Source organism: Pithys albifrons, chromosome 14, assembly GCF_047495875.1.
Source record: "Pithys albifrons albifrons isolate INPA30051 chromosome 14, PitAlb_v1, whole genome shotgun sequence".
Classification (NCBI taxonomy): Eukaryota; Metazoa; Chordata; class Aves; order Passeriformes; family Thamnophilidae; genus Pithys; species Pithys albifrons.
Window position 1 is genome coordinate 2,571,326 of NC_092471.1, and position 8,873 is coordinate 2,580,198.

General features: G+C 47.4%; 1 long non-coding RNA gene across 1 annotated transcript; it reads left to right on the forward strand.

The window, feature by feature from the left end:
• Positions 1-3,170, forward strand: LOC139678518 (uncharacterized). The gene is made up of 4 exons (XR_011699043.1): positions 1-115; positions 1,173-1,278; positions 2,053-2,226; positions 2,968-3,170. It is a non-coding gene; the product is annotated as an uncharacterized lncRNA (long non-coding RNA).
• Positions 3,171-8,873: the final 5,703 nt, after the last annotated feature.

Consider the following 8,873-nt stretch of genomic DNA (forward strand, 5'->3'; position numbering starts at 1 on the left):
GGAGAGTTCCTTGTGCTGCAGATGTGGCAGAGCTGTGGTGGCTGCAGGATGATGATGCCCTCTGTGGGAGCCCTGCTGTGTGTGCTGCTCCTGGCCAGGGGAGCCCTGGGCGAGCGTAAGGCTGGGGGACTGTGCTGGCACTGCCAGGGGACTGTGCTGGCACTGCTGGGGACTGTGCTGGCACTGCTGGGGACTGTGCTGGCACCGCTGGGGACTGTGCTGGCACTGCCAGGGGACTGTGCTGGCACTGCTGGGGACTGTGCTGGCACTGCTGGGGGACTGTGCTGGCACCGCTGGGGACTGTGCTGGCATTGCTGGGGCCTGTGCTGGCACTGCTGGGGACTGTGCTGGCATTGCTGGGGACTGTGCTGGCACCGCTGGGGACTGTGCTGGCACCGCTGGGGACTGTGCTGGCATTGCTGGGGACTGTGCTGGCACTGCTGGGGACTGTGCTGGCACTGCTGGGGTCTGTGCTGCCACCGCTGGGGTACTGTGCTGGCACCGCTGGGGGACTGTGCTGGCACCACTGGGGACTGTGCTGGCACTGCTGGGGGACTGTGCTGGCATTGCTGGGGACTGTGCTGGCACTGCTGGGGACTGTGCTGGCATTGCTGGGGGACTGTGCTGGCACTGCTGGGGACTGTGCTGGCATTGCTGGGGGACTGTGCTGGCACTGCTGGGGACTGTGCTGGCATTGCTGGGGACTGTGCTGGCATTGCTGGGGACTGTGCTGGCATTGCTGGGGGACTGTGCTGGCACCACCAGGGGACTGTGCTGGCACTGCTGGGGGACTGTGCTGGCACCTCAGGAGGAATGTGCTGGCACTACTGGGGACTGTGCTGGCATTGCTGGGGACCGTGCTGGCACTGCTGGGGACTGTGCTGGCACCTCTGGGGATTCTGCTGGCACCACTGGGGGTGTCCCTGCCTGTGGGCAACTTACTGGCCAACTGGGAGATGGGTACACATTCAGGGTAAAGTAATTTAAGCAGGTAAATCTTCATTTCTCAAATAATTTCAAAATTTTCAAGGGGTAAGGCACTGGAAATTAAGATTTAGTGGCATCTACAGGGTATGTCCTGTGAGGCTCAGATTTCTGGTGCAATTGGCAACAGAGCCCAGGGACAGGATCTTGCTGTATCATTGCATTACTTGATGTGTTTTATTTCACAGCCAACTGCACTGGAGTTAAGGACTTTCAGGCCTGCCTGGGTAATACAACAGGATTCTGTCCTACCAGCATTTCTTGTCTGTGTAAAAGGGAAGCACCTTTCTGCAGGTAGAGTGTGTTTGTTTAAATATTCACTGGGCAAATGCCAAATATATTCTTAACTATGACCTAAATTTAGACCTTCCAATGTGATCCATGAAAGTAGATGTTGATCCTCATTCACAAATCTGCACAAGTTTACAAGTCTGGCACAAAGCATCAAATCTGGGATCTGGGCTCAGTGTTTTCTTTTTAAAAATATGTATGGGCCATGTAATTCCTAGTGTAGGTAATCACTGTAGTCCTTCATGTTCATGTGCTCCTTCTTGTCTCAGATATTTTACTTTAGAATTGCATTATCTGTGTAATGGCATGTTCATTTTTTTCCCAAGTTGATCAGATTTTCTTTAGTTAAAAAAAGTGTATTAGATATCTTAATGTTCTATTTTCCATTACCTAGTTGGGTTTTTCCCTTTAAAAAACCAGTGTCATGATGACAGATATCAATGTGATGTTGGAAACTCAGCACCTTTGTCATGCTTAGGGCTGGCATGGAGATCTTTGCCCTCAGTCGTGCACCCTGTTCCCAGCAGAGCTTTTTATCTCCTTCTGAAATGCCAACCTGGAACTTGTTGCCCCAGAGCCTGGCAAAGTGTTTTTGCATCAAATCTGGGAAAGATGTGTGTTGCTGAGATAAGTAACACCCTCAGACCAACTGGAAAAACAGTGAACCTCTTGGCCCCTGCAGAATTCAATAATAATTAATTACATAGCAAAATATTTTACTTTTTTGGTATTACTTTTGAATTAAATGATGTTAAAAATTCGTATTTTTATTTGCAGCTGTAATTACTTCAGAGAGGGCTGGAAGGACTACTGGTACATGGGCCCCAAATGTAACCACCTTTGGAACACTCTGGATTTCATTTTAGTGGCTACTATTCCTGCAATAACACTGGTTATCACAGTGACTGTAATATTTTCCTATTTCTACTGCTGTAAAAGTGAAAAACCTGGGTAAGTGACTCTGGGTGCAGATATAAGGGGGTTTATAATCCAAATGGAAGGAAAGCAAAAGGAGTCTGGTATTCTGGTGAATTTTTAACCTCTGGATATTTAAATGGATAAGGTTGCCATGTAGCATCCCCTGCCAAAATACTGTTTGTACAATTTAAAACTAAATCAAGGCATCTTACTGTGCACTCAACACTTACTCAGCATTCTGCTACTCTGTGTAGAACTTCACTGTCATTGCTCTTCAGGGCTCACCAGACAAGCTTCAAAGATTGATAAGTGCCTTTGCTACTTAAACTCTAAACTACTAGAAGTGTCTTTGTGATTTATTTGCTCTTAAGGGTTGGCTTGCTTTCCACAAGTTTAATGAGAAGGGAATAAGACCAAAACACTGACAAGAGTTTTGGTGATTAAACACAATTCCTCCCATTCTTTGATCTCAGACTTTGGCAATTTGAGCTGCTTTTTGCTTCCAGCACTTCATCTTTTTTTTTTCCTCTTTCCCCACTGATACCTCTCCCAAGTACAAAGACAATATGGGGTTTTTCCTTTCCCTGAGCCCTCCTGGTGTGTGTCACTGGTGCTTCCTCTGCATAGAAAAGCTGCAATAATACAGAGCTCTTGTTCAGCCATTGCCACAGGACACCTAAAGCTGTGACATGGCTGCTGACCCAATCTGCAGTACCAGGAGATTTGCCAAGAGCCTCAGCACTGCTGATGCTGTGAATTGCCTCTGTTCCCCAGCAGGAAGCAGCCAAACCTTGCCCACCTTGAAGCACAGGCCAATCCTGCCTTCAGTGAGGACACACCTGCTCACCTGGGGCACAGGTACCCAAACTCTGCCCACCCTGAAGCACAGCCCAACCCTGCCTTCAGTGTGGACACACCTGCTCACCTGGGGCACAGGTACCCAAACCCTGCCCACCCTGAAGCACGGCCCAACCCTGCCTTCAGTGCGGACACACCTGCTCACCTGGGGCACAGGTACCCAAACCCTGCCCACCCTGAAGCACAGCCCAACCCTGCCTTCAGTGTGGACACACCTGCTCACCTGGGGCACAGGTACCCAAACCCTGCCCACCCTGAAGCACAGCCCAACCCTGCCTTCAGTGCGGACACACCTGCTCACCTGGGGCACAGGTACCCCCAGCCAGCCCAGGTGAGAGAGCTGTGGGGCTGGGGGAGCCAGGCAGGGGGGGATTCAGCAGGGTGGCACATGAACAGCAAAACCAAAAGGTCATCTTGTGCTTTTAAAGGGAATCCAAGTTTAAAATGTTCCTAGCGTTTGATTTCCAAGATAGCTGAGAAGGTGAAACTCTTCAAGCTTCCTGTGAGACAGAGCAGAGTGTTTTACAGGACTACCTGTGTAGTCTGGGATGGAGCTGGGATTTGAGTTGTGGTCCCCAAAGGACCAGCTGTTGCCTTTTCAGCCAGGATCACACTCTGCTGTGCCAGTTTTCTCCATTAGGCAAGATGCAGTAGAGATCATTGCTTCAACTAGTGGAAAAAAGATGGGTAAATACAATTAAAAAAACAATATGAAATACAAAGAAATATGAAAGGGAATATATTTATATGTGTGCTCATTTCCTCATTCAGCAGTTCAATCAATTATTTTACATATTAAGGACCGTACAGTGTGTGAGAACACATTGTAGACTGTCTGAGGGGAAAAAAAGCAAATAATCTATCCTGTTATTTTCTGTGAAATGTATCTGTCAGGGATCACTGTGCTGGCAGTGCAGCAGCCCGAGCCTGCCTTCACCAGGAGATGGTGCTGTTTAATTTTGAACTAAATGAATTTGTTCAGCTGGTGCTGCTGTTCCCGAGGTGAGGAGCAGCCCTGCTCCTGCGGGTTGGTAGGGAAAGAATCCCTCTGCCAAGGGGCTGCAGGGCAGCAGGACGTGCTGCCCAGGCTGGGAGGGGCAGCACAGGTGGGGTAGGGGCAGCTCTGCCTGCCTTGGCTCCGTGTGGGTGCTGTGAAACCATGGGCAGGGCAGTGCCCAAACTGCTCTGTAGAGCCTTTGTCAGAGAGGAAACCAAAACCTGCACCTGGTGGCATCAGCAGCCAGTCTTTAAATGACAATTTGTATTGATTTTAATTGTTCATCCCTGTATTTAGCTTCAGTTTTGCACAAATCAGAGGCACATTCACTGTTATTTATGAAGTGACATCTTCCTGAAGTATTTATCATAAAAGACTCAACAAAACTTCCAGCCTTGATAAGACCCTTAATAACTGGTTTACTTAATTGTGCAGAGACCTACCCGGGTGGGAGTTTCTCCCTTATATTTATATAGACTACATAATATATATTTCTATAATCTATGAAGCCTTTTCTTCTACTGAGTCTTTTAGAGAAATTGAATTTATCCATTTGAAAATGTATCTATAACAAATACTGTACTTTGTAAGTGCTGAATTGGTTCATACCTCCCAACATGCTGTACCTGGTGAGCTGGGTTTGTAACTTGCTGTCATTTTGCTCTGTGTCCCCCTGATCCCCTACATCAGCATCAGGATGACAGGGGCAGACAATTTCCAAAAGCTGTACTGAGGAGACAAGATTTTGAAGATGTCTCAGTCCCAAGCCAAAGAGGGAATTACAGGTATGCTGCTATTTTTCTGTGGCTTTTGCTCATTCTCACTTTATGCTCTGGTTTGGAGACTCAGAATGGCTTCGTAGCTTTGCAGTGGCTCAGCAACAGACAAAGGTGCAGTAAATGCCTCAGCTTCTGACTGGGCTATTCACATACATAAATCCTGCAGCAGTGAATTATCCAGAGGCTTCTGTGGTTTCCTCTAATGATTCCAAATATATTCCTTGTTGTTACTTTCACAGTTTCCCTAGTTGTGCTTCCTCACTTTAACCTCCCCATTACCCAGCCAACCATTGCAGCTCCCACCTGCAACTTCTGCAGGGAACTTGTTTGCCCCCGTGGAGCTCAATGACAGCAGAACACTTTCCTCACATGTAGCAGCTTTCTGATATTTCACTCCACCCAGAAAGTCTGATTTTAATATAAATGTTGAAATTGTTGAATGTTTAGCTATCATGCATTGAAACCATTTTGAAAATAATCATAGGAATATAGAAAACTAGAATGCTATGGCTGTGTTTGGTGTGTTGATGAAAAGAGAATAGAAACTCAAAGAACATGTTGCTTCTGTAAACTCACTTTCCTCTGTTTGCAGGAAGGTTTGACATAAAGATTTATGTGTTGTTGCCTCAATGTCATGCATGCAGCAGTGAGCTTTAATATGTCTACATTTCAGTTTAAATTAACACTTTCTGCAATTTTCAGTGTATTAGAACACAGGTTTTCAATAACCAGCTCCTCCTTTGCTCAGCCCCAGGTATCCTGAGCCCCTGAGGACACCAGAGCGTGTCCCTCAGCCCTGGCCCCAGAGGGAGCACCTGGACTACCCCAGCAGGAATTGGCCTTATGCAGATTATGCAGAGGGGAGACGCTATCAGGTACATATTAATTACACACCTGTGCATACTAATTACATACCTATGTATATAGATTACCTAATCATCTACCTTGGTGCTGAATACAAATCAGAGCCACCTTTTGCTATGCAGGTGTTTTCTTCAGGAATATTACAGGAGCTGACCCTGCTGAAATGTTTTTAAATATTTCAAATCCTGTTTCAGTTTGTGTGCACACAGTTGTAATATATTCAGTTGTTTGCATAAAAATCATCTCCCAAAGCTCTTGCCGAGTGCACACTCAGGAGCAGCACATACTAATAAAAGAAATATATATAAATGTAGTTTGATTAGATTTAATTATTTTAATAGCAAGCATCAGCATGTGTCATGATACTAATTTAATTCTAATCTCTTTACAGAAATACTAAAAGCAAGTGCTTCCCATATCAGAAATGCCTTGGAATGCCGTGTGACCCATGGGCAGTGCAGATGCTGAGAGAGCAGGGAGACCCTGTGGGCTGGGACACAGAGCAAACAGCCAGCACTGCTGGAAAGCACTACAAGTTATTGCAAAGAAAAGGTACAGAGGATAATTATAGACCAAACCATGATATGACATGATCTCAGCACCTGATCTGTTCCTGTGGGACTGGTGACACTCCAGTTCCCCCTGTGCTGCTCAGCGTTGCTGGGATGGCTGCACATGTGTGGGGACACAGGCTGTGTGTGACTAACCTGGTGTCCTGTGCCTGGATCACAACAGTCCCTCCCACAAACAGCTGTCCCTCCCCAGAACACACTCAGGCTGTCCAAAGGGCCATGTATTTCTCCTTGCTGTAATTTTGATGATTCTTCAGGGCATTGTAGCAAGTAGAGCCTGTTGTGCCCTGACTGACATTACTTTGCTTTTCCACTTAAAACCCAATATTTAAAGAAAGAAAACAACAAATTATATACAATTTCGAGCTGGAATGGTTTGCCTTTAAAACTGCCATGGCTTTCTTTGTAACTTTTTCTGTAAATGATGAAAATAAATTAAGCTGTGGAAGACTGCCTACCTTGACACTAACAAAGAGACTGAAGTCCTAGAGTTATTTCCCATTTTCCAAAAAGTCTGAAGCACACTGTATTGAGACTTATATTGAATGATTTTCCCTAGTATTAGGTAATATGTGAAACTGTACAATAAAATCAGAACCTTAAGGTTTTTATAAAGGTTTTTTGTTAGTTTGTTGTTGAGTGGGTTGGTTGGTTGGTTGGTTGGTTGGTTGGTTGGTTGGTTGAGGGGGGGCATGGGGGAGTGGAGTTTGTTGGTTGGGGTTTTTTTTTTGCTTTTGTGTTTTTTCTTCCAGTCATAAATATCCAAGTTTCACTGGTTTTACCTCTAGTGCTGCAAGACACCTGTGGGCAGTTAAGTCTGAACATACTGAGGGCAGATTTGCCAACTGTTAAATCCTCTAATGCTGTCAGAGGAACTTTTCAGGGATAGTTGAAATCCCAGGCACAAAAACTCATTAAGAAGCTTCCAAAGATTGTCTGGATGTGGAGTGCTTGCAGCAAACCTGCATTGCAGTGTCTGGAGTGTGCAGGCAGCCTGGAGCAATGCTTGTGCTTATCAGTGGTGAGACTGAGCTGCAGGTTAAGGCACAGAGAGGCTGAATGTTCACAGTGGAGACACCTGCAGAGCCAGCCTGAAGCAGCACCTTGTGCTGGTGACAGCAGAGGAGGATGAAGGGACAGTGGCACTGCTTTTCCTTGTCTGACACCCTGGCCTTTCACAGACCTGTTCAGTAACAGCAGCCTCCTGTCATCCAGATGTTTTTCCATTCCTGTCAGATAGAAGTGAGAATGATTCCCTCTGTTATCTTCAGAAACACACAGAAATGGTGTTGGGACGTGTTTAGATCCCAGACTATCCGTTTAAGGGCTTTTGACCTCAAAAATTCAGATAAATTGCCAGGATATTGTGTCAGTGAATTGCCTTTTTCTGTCCCTTCTCAGCCTCGGGAAGTGCCACAATCTGGCAAACTGTGGCTGTTGTTGACCTTGATCCAGCTCTGTTTTACCAACCTGAGTGACCACAGAATCTGAGAGTGTTCAATTTGATATTCCACCACTCCTTTGAAAGGCAGTAGGAGGAAGAGATAAGGTGATGCTGTCAGATACCCACGGTGGTGGCAAGGGACCCCTCAGACCCCACAGCCACACCAGATCCATGACGGGGGCTCAGGTGCTCCCACCTGCACAGCTCTGCCCCCATGGAGACCCCTGGGCATGGTGGGGTACCAGCGGTCACAGAACAACAGGGAAGCTGGGGCTGGAAGGGACCTCTGGACATCATCCAGTCCAACCTCTCTGCCCAGGCAGGGTCACCTGGGGCAGGTGACACAGGAATGGTCCAGGGGAGTCTGGGATGTCTCCAGGTGGGTCTGGGATGCCTCCAGGTGGGTCTGGGATGTCTCCAGACAGGGAGACTCCACACCCTCCCTGGGCAGCTGTTCCAGGCTCTGCCACCTCCATGGAAGGAAGTTTTCCTCATGTTGAGGTTGAACTTGTGTTTTAGTTCATGGCCATTGTTCCTCATCCTGTCTCTGGGCACCACTGAGAAGAATCTGGTGCCAATCCCTTGGCATCCCTTGGAGATATTGATATGAATTGATGAGGTCCACTCTGTCCCACACTGAGCAGGCACAGCTCCTTCAGTCTCTCCCATCACGGGGATGCTCCAGACCCCTCCTCACTCCTGTGACCCTCTGCTCCCTGTCTCTGCTGTCCTGGGGAGCTCTCCAGGTGTGCCTCAGTGGGTGCCCCCAGGGTGCCCCGTCCCCCCTGCCCCGGGCACTGCGGTGTCTGAGCAGCCCCTGCTCTGCACCGGAGGGTTTGGGGTCACATTTCTCACCATCTGCCTGGCCCACACACACGGCAGCCCCCGGACACAGCTGGGGGCCTTGGTTCCTCTGCTCCCGTTTGTACTGTGACAAACAGCAAAAGAGTTCCCAAAACAAGTCCTTGTGTTTGTCAGAAGGTTCGTACCTGCATCCCAACTGCTTTTACATATTACTATTGTTTCAACTTCATATTTAATTCTAGTGTTTAACAAAGTAACTCAGGGTTTCATGCTGATAAAAGAGCTTCACACACCTGAAAGCAGGCCCGGGGCTATTTAAACCTTGGGTGTTTTATTTAGGAAGGTATTTCACTGCCCGAGCA